This window comes from Bison bison, unplaced genomic scaffold (assembly GCF_000754665.1).
Source record: "Bison bison bison isolate TAMUID 2011002044 unplaced genomic scaffold, Bison_UMD1.0 scf7180017858417, whole genome shotgun sequence".
Lineage (NCBI taxonomy): Eukaryota > Metazoa > Chordata > Mammalia > Artiodactyla > Bovidae > Bison > Bison bison.
Window position 1 is genome coordinate 7595 of NW_011488989.1, and position 5591 is coordinate 13185.

Consider the following 5591-nt stretch of genomic DNA (forward strand, 5'->3'; position numbering starts at 1 on the left):
CACAGAGTCAGACACGACCTAGCAGCTGAACACCAGTAGCCAAACCAGGAAACCGACAGTGGTACCGTCCCAAGAGCTTACTTTATTTCACTGGTTTTCCTTGCACGCGTGCATGTGTGTGTAGCTCTCTGCAGTTTTATCCCACGTGGAGCCCTGTGTAAACACCGTGACAATTAGGAAACCCAACTGAACTGTCCCCGAGCGATCGCGGCACCAGCTCCAGCCGCCCCACGCCGCCCAGCCCTGTCCGTGTCGTTTCCCGGTCGGCATAGGGATGGGTCACGCGTCACGTGTCCTTTTGAGTTTGGTTCTCCCGACCTGGCATCCCTTCCTCGAGGCTCGCCCATGTTGCTGCGTTAGCAGCAGTCCCTTCCTTCTCGTTGCTGACTTGCATCCTGTGGCGTGGTTGGAACAGTGTCCGAACAGACACCCGCAGAAGGAAGGACATCTGAGCAGTGTCTAGCTGGGAGCGACGGCCAGTGAAGCTGCTGTGAATCATCTTGTACATGTTCCTGTCTGAAAACAAGTCTTTGTTCCTCTGGGAAAAACGCCCAGGAATGCCATCGCTGTGCATCTGGTGTATTAGTCAGGGTGCCCCCGAGAAAGGAAGGGGAGCCAATAGGAATACATGTTTGGGGAGGGAAAGAGGGAGAGGGAGAGAAACAGATTTTTATTTTAAGGAACTAGCTCACGCAGTTGTGGGAGCCAGCAAGTCTGAAGTCTGCAAAGCTCGTCAGCAGGCTGGAACCCAGGAAGGCCCGATGTAGCAGCCTTGGGTGCAGAGGCAGCCCGCAGGCAGACCTCCTTCCTTTCAGGAGATTGTAATCTTTTCTCTTAAGATCTTCGACTGATTGGACGAGGCCCACCCACGTTATGGAGGACAATCTGGTTAGCTCAGAGGTCACTGATGTAAAAGTGAGTCATGTCTGAAACATACCTTCACAGCAGCCTCTGTGTTGTAACCAAAGGACGGGGAATCATACCCAAGTCAAGCTGACACGTGAAATTAGCCATCACATGTGATTTTAGCTTTGAAAGGAACGACCAAGTTATTCTCCGGAGCGGCTGCGTCACTGGACACGCCGGCCAGTAATGTGTGAGTGGCCGTCTCCCCACGTGCTCGCCCGCAGGTGGTGTCTCCAGCTCCTCACTTTAGCCTCTCTGGGGCGTGTCCATTCTCACTGTACTTTTACTTTGCATTTTTCTAACGGCTAATAATGTTGAACATTTTTTCGCATGCTTATCCGCTATCTGTGTGTCTTCCTCGGTGAAATGTCTGCCTATCTTTGTGAGTTATATTTTACAGTTGGGTGAGTACAACTTTAGGGTTGCTGTATCTTCCTGGTAAATTAAACTTTTGGAGATTGTTACTCTCTTCAATGTTATTAACATCTCTTGCCTTAAAATCTATTTTGTTTTAGATTAATACAACTGCTTGAGTTTTTTGTTTTTGTTTTTTTGGTATCATTATATTTCAGGTGTGTCTCTTAAAACAGCTTATATCTGAATTTCTAAAAACCCAATCTGATAACTCACCAGAGTTAATCTTTCACATATACTGTGAATAGTAATATACTTCTTTGACCTTACGTGTTTTCTGATTTTTACATTTTTTCTTCTAGATTTGAATTTCTTTCCCCTTTTCTCCTCCATTTCCCTGTCCCTCCCTTTTTTTGAAAGTTTTACTCTTAGCTATTATCTTACCTGGTTCTCCCAGTTATTGTAACTTGCAAACTTAGTAAAATAAACCCAGTTGGTGTCTTTTCCCGCCTTGTGAACAATTATACTTGAGAATGCCTCAGCTCCCCCATTTCTGCCATCGTGACATTTGGGTTCTACTCCACTTCCCCAGAGCTCAGCACCCTCATCCTCATTAGGATCACTGTCACAGCAGACAGAAAGGGAGGAGGCCCGCTGACAGTGTGTGGACGCGCCATCTCTGGAGTGAGTCCTCCCTGGTCGCTCAGCATGGCAGAAGGCTGCAGTCCCGAGGACCACCTCTGCCGCAGCCTCATGCAATTCCAGGCCAACGCCACAGCTCCTAACCCACAGAAATGGCAAGAAAATGTGTTGCTTGCTCCGTGGTAAAGAACCCACCTGCTAATGCAGGAGCCGTGGGTTCAATCCCTGGGTCGAGAAGTTCCCTTGGAGGGGGAAATGGCACTCCAGTACTCTTGCCTGGAGAATCCCATGGACAGAGGAGCCTAGCAGGCTATTACATACAGTCTGTGGGGTCGCAAAGACTCGGACACGACTAAGCGACTGAGCTGTGTACATAAGCCACTAAGTTGTGGGTTTTAAAAATAGCAACTTTGCTGCACGTGGGATCTTTCCGTTGTGGCATGTGAGATCTAGTCCCCTGACCAGGGATTGAAGCCAGCCCCTCGCACTGGGAGCATGGAGTCTTGGCCACTGGATCACCAGGGGAACCCCTATCCTCACTCTTGAAAGAGTGTCTGCAGGTGTAAGCATCTAGATTAATAATGACATCATCTCAGCTACTGATGGCTTTTCAGTCTCTGGACTTTGATGTCACTGTGGTATCTCCTTTGAGGGTAACTGGCTTTGTCTCTGGATGCTTTAACCATCTTGCAAGAGAAAATGTCATTTTTCTAATTCATCTTGCCTGGGATCCACTGGGATTCCTGGACGTAGATTGGTTTCTTAAGATGATTCTGGAAAAATTTAAGCCATTTTAACTTCGTATATTGTTCCTCCTCCCCATCCTTTCAGGAAATCTAATCAAACAGCCCTCCACCTCTTAAGACGTTTCTCTCATAGTTCCTGACTCTCTAAGTGAATGGTCCTCAAATTGTCCCCTAAGCTCTGTTTCAATTCATAAAGTCTTTCAGCTGTGCTGAAATTTTCCACATCAAGCCCAGTCAAGTTTTAAATTTTATTTTCAAATTTCTAGTTCTATTAGATCCATTTTATTGGCCACTTTTATAGAGTCAAGGTTGACACTTTTAATGGAATAAGAAACTATAGATGATTCCGTGTTTGTGTTTTCAAGCATCTTTTATTTCTCCAGCTACACGAAACATTGGCATCTTCTCTGACTGTCCCGGTATCTGAAATGGCCACAGAATCTGTTTTCTCCTGGCTCAGTGGCTCCTTCCCCTGTGAGCAGGTTTTAAACTGGAGACACTGCCTGTCCTTGGCACTTGGTCCACAGGGAATCGCGAGGCCTGGTGGAGCCCCACCGCTCTGGCACAGATGCTCAGCCAAGGGTGGCCTCGCCCGCCGACTCCCAGCGCTGGCGTCACACCGAGTGTTGCTGGCATCTCGTGGACAGACGCTGCTACACCTCCCCCAGGGCACGGGCCCCAAGACCACCCCGCCCCGCGCTGCCCGTGTGGCTCACACTCGCTGCTCTGGAAAGGCTGTTTTGCTTCTGCCAGCCACCTGGGCTCGCCAGCTTGCGGGCACTCACAGCTCTCCCCTTGGGGTCTCCAGGGCGGCACAGGCTGCCTCAGTGCAGGCTGCAAATAAGGAGGGCATGTCTTCCGTCCTTCGTGGACGGCCAGCGTCATCACTAGGGGCCTCTCTGCAAGTCACGTCCTGCGTGGAAAGCCAGCATCATCACTAAAGGCCTCTCTGCAAGTCACAGGTTTCTCCCACTCACCCTGCAACTGAAGGGACCGCCTGCAGTTGGTGGTACCCCGGGGGTGAACACCGAGCTCTCAGCAGGGACGCAGAGCTCCTCAGGGCAAAGGCTGCCACCTCTGCTGTTCCAGCCCCCGCAGGCTCAGGCAGGGCTGGGCAGGAGCAGATCAGGTGAAGCGGGGGAGGGAGCTCCCCAGAACCCAGAGCTGGGATGGCCCCCGGCCTGGTGGAGTCACGCGGGTGGAGGAAGGATTCGGAGCTGGGGAGGGCTGTTTTCAGTTCTGGAATTAAGCAGACTCCTACTGAGGGGCTCAGGGCCTGAGCTGGTGCGGGGGCTCTGGTCAAGGGCTGGCAGAGGGGGACGACCAGGGGAAACCAGGAGAGGGGCAGCCTCTGGGTGGTCCTGGTGGGCCCTGGTCCAGTCACCGCATGGCTCAGATGCTGGAGACCTGGTGCCGCCCTTTGGGTCCAGCTCCCCTTCTGCCTCACATCCCAGGGAACCTGCCCAGGTCAACGTCAAGTAGCCTGCATGCCGGACCTGAGACAACCACCTTCCTCCACTGGCTGCCGGTGTGGGGAGGGCTCCAGCTGGCACAGGCAGAGCTGGGCCCCGTGGGCGCAGCACCCCGGACCCTGCTCTCTGGGCAGGCTGCCACCCCCAGGCAAGTGAGGCTGTGCACAATCAGCCCTCAGATCCTGGCTCTGTAAGTGCCCGACCACACGGCCTGCCTGCCAAGCCTGGATGCCCTCAGCTCCAAGGGAGGGCCCTGGGGGCGCTCGGAGCCCCTGCCAGGGTGGCTACAGGCCAGCTGAGCAGGTGGTCTCCCTGAGAGCGGGCCGGGCGTGGGGGCACAGGCAACAAACGACCCCGGCCGGACCCGCTGCCAGGCTGTTCCTGAGTCCTTCAGGCCCACATTCCTCGGACCCAGACCCAGGCCCGTCATTCCCTGGGAAGCACGCATCTGGTGGGGGTGCTGCTAAGGCTGCTGGGTCTCCAGGACTTCCTGGGGCATGCCAGAGGGTACCACCACCCTGAAGACAGGGCACTGCCCACGGAGGGCACCCTATGCCACGCTGGTGCCCATGGCCCTGGCCTGGCTACTCTGCAGGCCCAAGAAGGGGTACTGTTTGCTCAGTGGAGTCCGGGCCAGCGGGGTGACCGCCAGCCTGTTCGCCTAGCGTCTAAGGTCTGTGAGGAAGAGAAAGCAGACCAGCTCTGGCTCAGGCAGGAATCCAGTGAACCCTGAACACTGTGCCCCGGGCTCCCCTGGAACTGGACACCAGGAGAAGCCCCTGGACTCCTGGCTGAGGTCGGACCCCTAGTCCTGAGGAAGGAAATGTGTCCATGGACCCTCGGGGCCAATCACCACTGGGTCTGAGGTGTCCCACCCCAGGGCCACCTACTCCAGGCCCCATCCGAGACACCCAAATGCAGGCTCCAAGGCCAGTTAGCAGTGCAGGGTGAGCAGGACCGCGGACTGGAGAGGCGGAGGGTACACAGGCCAGCAGAACACGGGAGTAGGCCCACAGCTGCTGAGGGCGGCGTCCCTTCCCTGACAGCGGCTCCAGGCTGGGCGCCGGCAAGACGGCGTCTCCCACTCAGCCAGCCCCGAAGACCAGACCAGAAGGGAGGAGGGAGGCGATGTCCAGGCAGGTGTCCAGGCACCTCTGCCTCAGAGGGGGGCCAAGGGAGTGCCCCCCTGCCCAGAGCTGAGAGACTGGCCAGGCGGCAAGGTCCCATGTCTGTGCCCGGGGCTGGCTACATGAAGGTGGAGTCCAGGGGCCCGGCGTCCTGCTGGCTGAGGGCTCGGGCCTCAAACAGCTGCTTGATGAGGGCAGACTTCTCCTGCTCCAGCTGTGTGATCCGCTCACTCTTGTCGGTCACCTCCTGGGGAGGTGGGAGGGCGGTCAGGGCCTGGCCAGGGCCCCCCAGCCCCTGCTGGCACCCCGGACCGCATCCCGCCTCCAACCCCTGCCCGCACCCC